The sequence below is a fragment of the Chanodichthys erythropterus genome, chromosome 6 (genome assembly GCF_024489055.1).
Source record: "Chanodichthys erythropterus isolate Z2021 chromosome 6, ASM2448905v1, whole genome shotgun sequence".
NCBI classification, from domain to species: Eukaryota; Metazoa; Chordata; class Actinopteri; order Cypriniformes; family Xenocyprididae; genus Chanodichthys; species Chanodichthys erythropterus.
This window is the reverse complement of record NC_090226.1, coordinates 26,718,594-26,728,750: the sequence shown is the minus strand read 5'-3', so window position 1 is coordinate 26,728,750 and position 10,157 is coordinate 26,718,594.

The following is a 10,157-nucleotide window of genomic DNA, read 5'->3' as shown; positions in this document are numbered from 1 at the left end:
GGGTAAAGTTTTGGACTGTCCAGGTACAGAGGTAACCCGCATGTTCATCAGACACTGCCCATGTAAAGAGCTTGCCATCACTTTTCGATCTAAAACAATGGATGCATGGTCTGTGCGAGAAGTTCAAGATATTTTGAATGAATATCACTCCGAAACCAGTCTTGTATCTGCAGTGAGTCATGCTGCGCCCACAAAAATTCCTTTGAACAGAGCTGAAGTGGAACTGTCGACAGCAGCACTTGCATCTACTTCTGATGTCCAGCAGTCTAAATCTTTGGAAGCTTCTGCATTAGAGCGAGTCATGAGCCTGTTGAAAAAAGTCCTGTTAAAGGATTCCACTAACAAAGAGCCAAATCGACGCTCAAGGCCCAACGTAAGTCTGCCTCGAATAAAAGGACTTAATGATCTGCCATGCACTGTCTGTTCGAGCCCTAATCATTCTGGCCTCACGCATTGTCGTGACAAAAAGTTGTGCTTCCAGTGTCACTCTCCTGACCACTCACGCTTTGCTTGTCCTGAGAGAGTGAAGTCTCCGTCCTCTCAAGGGCTGGGAAACTAGAAGATCTACACTCAAGGGAGGACAGTGTAGATCATGAGAATATTCCTCCAAACCAGTGTTGTATGAATGATCCTACCTCAGTTTATAGTTTTTCTAATTCTGTTGAGCCTGCAGGAATAACTGTCATCTTTCAGAACATGCACAGAGTACAGAGAATTGATGGTCTGTTTTACACACCTGCAACAGTATGGGGCGACCTTCAACTGAAAGCTATGGTTGACAGCGGCTCCATGGCATGCACATTAAGTGAAGCTGCTGAACATCGCTTATTGCAGCACAAGCCTGATTTACAAAAGCTCCCTGCCAACGATGTTGTCATAATTGGCTGTGGTGGACAGCGTGTTACTCCAAAAGTGATGTATGAACTTGAACTCTCAGTTTATGCCTGCAAGATGGTTGTTCCAGTTTTAGTCGTTCCAGGTCAAACCGACGATTTGATCCTCGGTAGCAACGCTATCAATTGGCTGATTCAAAAAATGAAGGAAACTGATGGATACTGGAGACTTGTGTCCAGCCCAGCTAACTCGGATGATGTTGAATGTCACCAGTTCTTGTCTCTATTTTCGAATGTGGATCGATGGAAGGGAGAAGACATGCCTGACAAAGTGGGCACAGCTAAGTTGAAGGAGAAGATAACTCTAGAACCACACCATGAGCATCTTGCTTGGGCTCAGCTTCCTGAGTCAACAGCTGTTTCTGTGGGGAGCGCAGTCATTGTTGAGCCGACCCTGTGTAAATGCCGTCCAAGAAATGTTATCGTAGGGAGAATCATCACACCTATGTGGGGCAGTAGATGGGTGCCGTTCAAAATAATGAACCCTACAGACAAAGTAATCGTTCTAAAGAAGAATACAAAAATCGTGGATGTTTTCACCTGTATAGCTGTTGAAGAGTTGTCTACTCCTGAGTCCCTCAAAAGTAATGTTCAGTGTGCTGTGAGTCCAGCGAGTCATGTGCGGTCCAGTGATGAGAGAACAAAGGTGCTGGATAAGTTAGGACTGCAGGATCTGGATTTGGATGCTTGTGAAGTCTCAGATGAGTGGAAGGATAGACTTCTGAATCTCATTGAGAAGTATGAGTCGACTTTCTCACGTGGAAAGATGGACTGCGGTGAAGCCACCGACTTTGTCCACAAAATTAATTTGGTGGACGAGAAGCCATTTCGACTCCCTTATCGACGTGTAGCCCCCTGCCACTATAAAAAGCTGCGTACTGTCTTGAATGAGATGGAAGTGAAGGGCATTTTAAGAAAATCTCAGAGTGAATATGCATCTCCATTAGTTCTGGTGTGGAAAAAGAATGGCGACCTTCTTATTTGTACAGATTTTAGATGGCTGAATGCGAAGACAGTAAAGGATGCCCCCCCACTCCCGCACCAAGCTGATGCACTTGCAGCCCTGGGAGGCAACGTTTTCTTTTCGACTATGGACTTAACTTCTGACTTTTATAATGTTCCCTTGTTTGAAGAGTTGTTCCTCTCCTTTCGGGCTTCACGAGTACAATCGTCTACCTCAGGGTTTAACCAACAGTCCAGCAACCTTTATGAGGATGATGATGTCCATCTTCGGTGATGAAAATTTCACTAGCCTTCTTTGCTACTTGGATGATTTGATGGTTTTAGCTCCAAGCAAGCAGGTAGCTCTTCACAGACTAGAGCTGGTTTTCTCACGCCTGTCTGAACACAACTTAAAGTTAGCTCCAAAGAAGTGCATGTTCCTCAGGAGATCTGTTAAGTTCTTAGGACACGTTGTCACTGAGCATGGTGTTCAGACTGACCCAGAGAAAGTTAAGGTCATCAATGACATCCAGACCGTCGATCTCATGGAAGCTGATGGTATAACCCCTTCTCAAAAGAAGATCAGATCTTTCCTGGGTATGATTTTATATTATCAGCACTTCATTTAATTTCATTTCATTCATTTCATTTATTTATAAAGCACAAATAAACACAACAAAAGTTGACCACTGTGCTGTACAGAGAAAAAAAGAAATAAAAGACAGGAGTAGTAAAAGACATCGCTAAAATTTTAAAAATAAAACAAGAGTTAGAATGAATGAAATGCAAGACTAAGAAGATGAGACTGTAACTTTGATTTAAAATCATATAAAGACGAAGCAGATCTTACAGATAAGGGAAGACTGTTCCATAACTTTGGGCCGGCCACTGCAAATGCACGGTCACCTTTCATCTTCAGTCTTGATCTTGGATATGAGAGAGTAATACTGTCTGAGGATCGCAAGCATCTAACTGATGAATTCATGTTTAAGAGGTCTGACAAATAAGAAGGTGCCAGACCATTTAAAGACTTAAAAACAAACAGCAAAATCTTAAATTCAACTCTATAACGCACTGCAACCAATTAAGAGACATTAAAATTGGAGAAATGTGTTCTCGTTTACGAACCCCAGTTAAAAACCTGGCTGCGGCGTTTTGGACCATCTGAAGTCGTGAGATGGAGGATTGGGGTAATCCAACATACAACGAATTACAATAGTCCAATCGAGATAAAACAAATGCATGTGTGGTTCTTTCAAGATCCTTATAAGACAGAAAAGATTTAACTTTAGACAGAAGTTTAAGATGAAAAAAAACATGACTTAACTACTGAATTTATATGTTGGTCAAACTTAAGAGGAGAATCAAAAAGAACTCCAAATTTTAATTGTGGTTTTTTAAATTCCTGTATCAAACCAACCGTGAAAAATTTGGGTTTTCCTTTTCCCACTGAGGGACCAAAGACAATCACTTCAGTCTTACCCTCATTTAAATGCAAAAAATTCTGAGACATCCAAGATCGCACATCGGCTAAGCATGAAAGCAAGGTTTCTAGGCCTTGCTTGTCATTACGTTTCAAAGGTAAATAAATTTGAGTGTCATCTGCATAAAAATGAAAAGACACTCCATGCATCCTAAAAATTGAACCTAATGGAAGCATGTAGAGTGAAAACAAAATAGGAGCCAGGATAGATCCTTGTGGAACACCACAAGTTAGAGGTGCTACAGATGAAACGGCACGACCAATACCTACTGAGAAGGTTCTATTACTAAGATAAGATCTGAACCAGCTAAGGGCAGTTCCCTGGATGCCCACACACTTTTCAAGATGTGATAAAAGAATATCATGATCAACTGTATCAAAAGCTGCACTCAAATCTAAGAGTACCAAAATTACTGAGTTCCCAGAGTCAACAAATAATAAAATATCATTTAATACTCTAAGAAGTGCAGACTCAGTACTATGTTTTTTCATAAATCCAGACTGGAATTTTTCAAACATACTATTTTTTGCCAAAAAACTCTGTAGCTGCATAAATACAGCTCTCTCTAAGACCTTTGCAAAAAAAGGTAAATTTGAAATTGGCCTAAAGTGCGATAAAACAGTTGTATTCAGATTTGGCTTTTTCAACAGAGGTTTCACCATAGCGTGTTTACACAAAGCTGGAACAGATCCAGAAAGAAGGCTCTTATTTATAATTGCTAAAATCCAGTCCCCAACACTATCAAATACCAATTTTAAGAATTGGGTAGAAACAATATCAAGGGCAGAAGTAGTAGGCTTCAGCTTAACAACTGAATCCATTAAACCCAACATAGTAATAGGCTCAAATGAATTTAAAAAACTAGTGGGACTCAAAAAATCTACAGGGTCATCAGTAGACGGAATAATGGACTGTCTAATTACATCCATTTTATCCACAAAAAATCTTAGAAAGTCTTCACATAAAGTTGAGGATTCAACTAAATAGATATTGCTTGTTGGATTAAAAACAGAATCCAATATATTAAATAGAGTCCTGGGACTGTTAGTGCTTTTAGAAATTAACTCGGAGAAGTTGTCAGATTTGGCAACTTTCACAGCTTTTTGATATGAAATTAAAGACTCCCATAGGATTTCATAAGATATTTGTAGTTTATCCTTTTTCCACTTGCGTTCTGCTCTTTTGCAGGCTTGTCTTAAACTACGAGTATTGCTGTTTAGCCATGGTTCAACTTTGCTTTTATGTTTTTTTAATTTCATAGAGGCAACAATATCTAAACCACTGGTGCATACAGAATTAAACATGTTAAGAAGCTCATCCACATTTAACACATTAGCAAGGAAATCCACAGACAGCAAATGACAAGCCTCATTGAATGCTAATGAATAATTGTCCACAGATGTTGGACCAAACAGGCACGTGACCATTTTGCAGGTCTAATAATTTCAGTAGTATGACAAGAGATATCAATGGTAAACATAATAGGCTTATGATCTGAAAAACTTAGGCCACCAATATTAACATCTGAAATAGAAAGGCCATGTGTTAGCACCAAGTCTAAAATATGACCATGTGCATGTGTAGGTTCTTTCACCCACTGACAGAAATCACAAGCATCTATGAAAAAGATAAAGATTTGTAATCATGTGCTGTACAGAGTGAAAAAGGATCGGCTGATGAATAGAAAACTCTTTCAGTATGTTGTACCTGATTCTCTAAAGCATGATGTTCTCCGTGGTGTTCATGATGCCGCCGGACACCAAGGGTGTGCAAGAACTCTCTCCCTTGCAGCTGAAAGATTCTTTTGGCCAGGGATGAGCAAGGATGTGAAGCTTTACGTAAAGAACTGCCATAGATGTGTTGTCGGGAAAACACCAGAGCAAGATGCTCGTGCGCCCCTTGAGCACATTCGGACCTCTGAGCCGATGGAGCTCATATGTATAGATTTTTGGAGTGCTGAACAGATTTCAGGAAAAGTTGTTGATGTCCTAATAGTAACGGATCATTTCTCTAAGATGGCACACGCCTTCCCTTGTCAGAACCAGTCTGCTAAACAAGTTGCTCATCGCCTTTGGAATGACTTATTTTGCATTTACGGATTTCCAAAGCGAATACATTCAGACCAGGGTGCTAACTTTGAAAGCAAGATCATTAACAACCTGCTTGAGATGGCTGGTGTTCAAAAATCACACACCACACCGTACCACCCTATGGGTAATGGATTAGCAGAACGCAGGACTCTGGGGAATATGATAAGAGCTCTCCCAGTCAAATCCAAGGCGAGGTGGCCAAAGCTTCTACGGACATTAACCTTCAGTTACAACTGCACTGTCCATGAAACGACTGGGTTCGCCCCATTTTATCTTATGTTTGGGCGTGTCCCGAGGCTACCTATTGACATCATGTTTCAGCATGTCCTTTGTGATGATAGGGTGGTCAGCCACCATGAGTTTGTCTCTGCACTGAGAAGAGGTCTGAGCACAGCTGCAGAAATTGCCCGGAAGCACAGTCTCAAAGAGCAGAACTGCCATGCCATTCTTTACAATCGAAAGGTCAGATGTTCACCCTTAGCAGTGGGAGATCGATTTTTGCTGGCTAACCGTGGAGAGAAAGGCATGAGGAAAGTTGCAGACAAGTGGGACTCTGTTCTGTATGAAGTACAATCAGTCAGACCAGAGATTAATGTGTACAAGATTAAGGATGTCCAGACTGGCAAAGAAAGAGTGGTGCACAGAAACCTGTTACTTCCAGTGAATTTCTTATCCTGGGATGGTGATGATGAGGAGCAGTCAGTTCGATCAGCTTCCACCGATGCTACCCGTGGCAGTGCTCTTGATTCTGCTCTCATGGATGATACTGATCCTGTTTCAAAGACATCTGAATGGTTACTGCAGATGGATGGAACGCAAAACAGTGATGTTATGCAGGATGCCACTTGTGGTGAAGCTTCAGACATCCCTGATGAGATGACTCCTTCAGAGTGTTCTGATAATTATCAGCACAGTCCCGAAACTGAGCATGTTCCTGAACCTATTCAGAATACAGAGAGTTTACCTGCATCTAAGCCCAATGAGTCCTCCAGTTGTGTGCAAGAACCTGATAACAGAGATATTCCTGTTATTTGCGAACAGCCTACAAGCACACTAACAAGTCACATCACTACACGGTTAGGGAGATCAGTTAGGCCCCCTAACAGACTTATATGTGAAATTGATAATCAACAAATTGTCAGAAGTGATTCACGCAGTGATGCTCAAGTTATTTTTCAAGAAACTAGCTTTGTTGAGTTGTTAAGGAACATTTTTGTTTAATATGTCAGAGTGTGAATGATGATTTATATTTAAGAGTCAATTATAATGTTAAGTGTTTAACTTTGAAAACAGTTTCTTGCATTGTTGCACTGAAATTTGAAGAGCAGAGATACAATTGTAGCCTTTTGGAGTGTGTAGACTACACCTCCTATAGTCTGTGTTAAGTATGGGACCTGGTACCATTCCATTCTTACGCACTTCCTAGGAAGAGAATGATTTTCTGACGTACTGTATTGTAAATCTCTTATATTCACATCTTTTTTATTTTTTTTCTGTAATCTTTACTGTGTATTCTATTTGTTGCATATGCTGGTTCTAGCCCAATTTAGCAGAATTTAAGGGGGGTGTATGTAACAGTGCTTAAAAATATTATTGTTAAATTCAGCTTAAATTGGGAAACTCTCCATTGGCTGTTACGTCTCTTGCGTTAGTGCACATGATATTGCGGGGCGGAGCTCTATAATCAGAATCTCATAGCTCGTCCTGCTGGTAAGTCGCATAAATGTTTGCTCCGTCTTAATAAATAAGTTTTGATCATTTTCAAGCCCAAGTTTGAACTATAAACCACACAAAAGTTTACTTGTTTTGTCTATCAACTCCTAGTTGTGTTATTTGAGTCAAATATGTATTATTTGTGACTATACGATGAAAAGTGTGTTAATTGGCCTGATTGTAATCTCCAAACTTCTGTTTATTTCATTTAAGACGTTAAATGCGACATCGATGTGCTATATGCTGTTTGCTGATAAGCCTTTTGGTGCTGTTTCCCAGGTATGTGTTTTAATCGAGTTTTGTCATGTTCTGTGTTAAAATACTAGCCCCAGCTGAGTGTTAGCTTTTAGCACATGTGCTGTATCGTCTCGCATGTGCTCTCTGCTGTGTAACTGCGCCATCTAAGGGCTGCGTTCTTCTCTCCATTTCATTTATATAAAATATGTAAAATGATGGTTACTTGAGTTCATATTTTCCCTGTATTGATGTTAATTGTCTGTATTTGTGTTTTATATTTTATTTTAATGGATGTATGCTTTATTAAGAATTTTTCCCACTATATGTTCACGCTCAATTTGAGAAAATGTATATAATCAGAATCTCATAGCTCGTCCTGCTGACGTTAAATGTGACATCGATGTGCTATATGCTGTTTGCTGATAAGTCTTTTGGTTCTGTTTCCCAGTTTTCTCATGTCACAGATACAGTAAAGCAACCTTGAGTGACCATCCACCTGTTCTCCATGTGAATTTATTCCATCTACACACACACACAGTCATATGCAGTCGTGGCCAAAAGTTTTGAGAATAACATAAATGTTGGAAATTGGGAAAGTTGTTGCTTAAGTTTTTATAATAGCAATTTGCATATACTCCAGAATGTTATGAAGAGTGATCAGATGAATTGCATAGTCCCTTTTTGCCATGAAAATTAACTTAATCCCAAAAAAACCTTTCCACTGCATTTCATTGCTGTCATTAAAGGACCTGCTGAGATCATTTCAATAATCATCTTGTTAACTCAGGTGAGAATGTTGACGAGAGATCATTATGTCAGGCTGATTGGGTTAGAATGGCAGACTTGACATGTTAAAAGGAGGGTGATGCTTGAAATCATTGTTCTTCCATTGTTAACCATGGTGACCAGCAAAGAAACGCGTGCAGCCATCATTGTGTTGCATAAAAATGGCTTCACAGGCAAGGATATTGTGGCTACTAAGATTGCACCTAAATCAACAATTTATAGGTTCATCAAGAACTTCAAGGAAAGAGGTTCAATTCTTGTAACGAAGGGTTCAGGGCGTCCAAGAAAGTCCAGCAAGCGCCAGGATAGTCTCCTAAAGAGGATTCAGCTGCGGGATCGGAGTGCCACCAGTGCAGAGCTTGCTCAGGAATGGCAGCAGGCAGGTGTGAGCGCATCTGCATGCACAGTGAGGCGAAGACTTTTGGAAGATGGCCTGGTGTCAAGAAGGGCAGCAAAGAAGCCACTTCTCTCCAAAAAAAACATCAGGGACAGATTGATCTTCTGCAGAAAGTATATTGAATGGACTGCTGAGGACTGGGGCAAAGTCATATTCTCCGATGAAGCCCCTTTCTGATTGTTTGGGGCATCTGAAAAAAGGCTTGTCCGGAGAAGAAAAGGTGAGCGCTACCATCAGTCCTGTGTCATGCCAACAGTAAAGCATCCTGACACCATTCATGTGTGGGGTTGCTTCTCATCCAAGGGAGTGGGCTCACTCACAATTCTGCCCAAAAACACAGTCATGAATAAAGAATGGTACCAAAACACCCTTCAACAGCAACTTCTTCCAACAATCCAACAACAGTTTGGTGAAGAACAATGCATTTTCCAGCACGATGGAGCACCGTGCCATAAGGCAAAAGTGATAACTAAGTGGCTCGGGGACCAGAATGTTGAAATTTTGGGTCCATGGCCTGGAAGCTCCCCAGATCTTAATCCCATTGAGAACTTATGGTCAATCCTCAAGAGGCGGGTGGACAAACAAAAACTCACTAATTCTGACAAACTCCAAGAAGTTATTATGAAAGAATGGGTTGCTATCAGTCAGGATTTGGCCCAGAAGTTGATTGAGAGCATGCCCAGTCGAATTGCATAGGTCCTGAAAAAGAAGGGCCAACACTGCAAATACTGACTCTTTGCATAAATGTCATGTAATTGTCGATAAAAGCCTTTGAAACGTATGAAGTGCTTGTAATTATATTTCAGTACATCACAGAAACAACTGAAACAAAGATCTAAAAGCAGTTTAGCAGCAAACATTTTGAAAACTAATATTTATGTAATTCTCAAAACCTTTGGCCACGACTGTGTAAATATATATATATATAAACACTGCAACATTCTGTAAAAAAAGAAAGTGTCAATTTTGATTTCATGGTTACTTTTAATGATAAAATGGCTTGCCAGAAACCAGAATCCACACTGGTGAGTTCCCAAGTAAATAAAAATGATCTAACCCAGTAAATTTGATTCAAAAATGATTAATTATATTTTTTTGACTTGAATCAAACCAGATTTTTGTCAAGCAAAATAAAATCTAATCAACTGATTTTAAGTGGAAAAACATGATTTAATTTTACAAAATGAACTTGACTTTGCACCAACAAACTGAACTTTTATGGGATAAATCAAGACCGTTATTGAGGACAGTCGAAAGGTATAACATTTTCACTCAGGTTTGCACATTTAAAGGTTAACATATTAACCTGGACAGCTGTGCTCAATTAATGTTTGTCACGTGACGACACTGTAGCATACTACTATGAAACATTTTGTTGCATATTGTATACTATTTCACACACTATTCGTATGCACTAGGTGTGCCATTCCGAATCTGAACACAGTTCGGTCTGCGCAGCGCCGCTTCAAGTCGAACAACATGATGACTTTTCATGTGGGGTTATCCTGTATCTGGTTGGCTGGAATGAGAACTAGTATTGGAGAGGCCAATCACAAAAAGACACAAAGCGCAACACAAAATACCGTGGGTGCTTCACTACGTGAGAGTCTGTTTT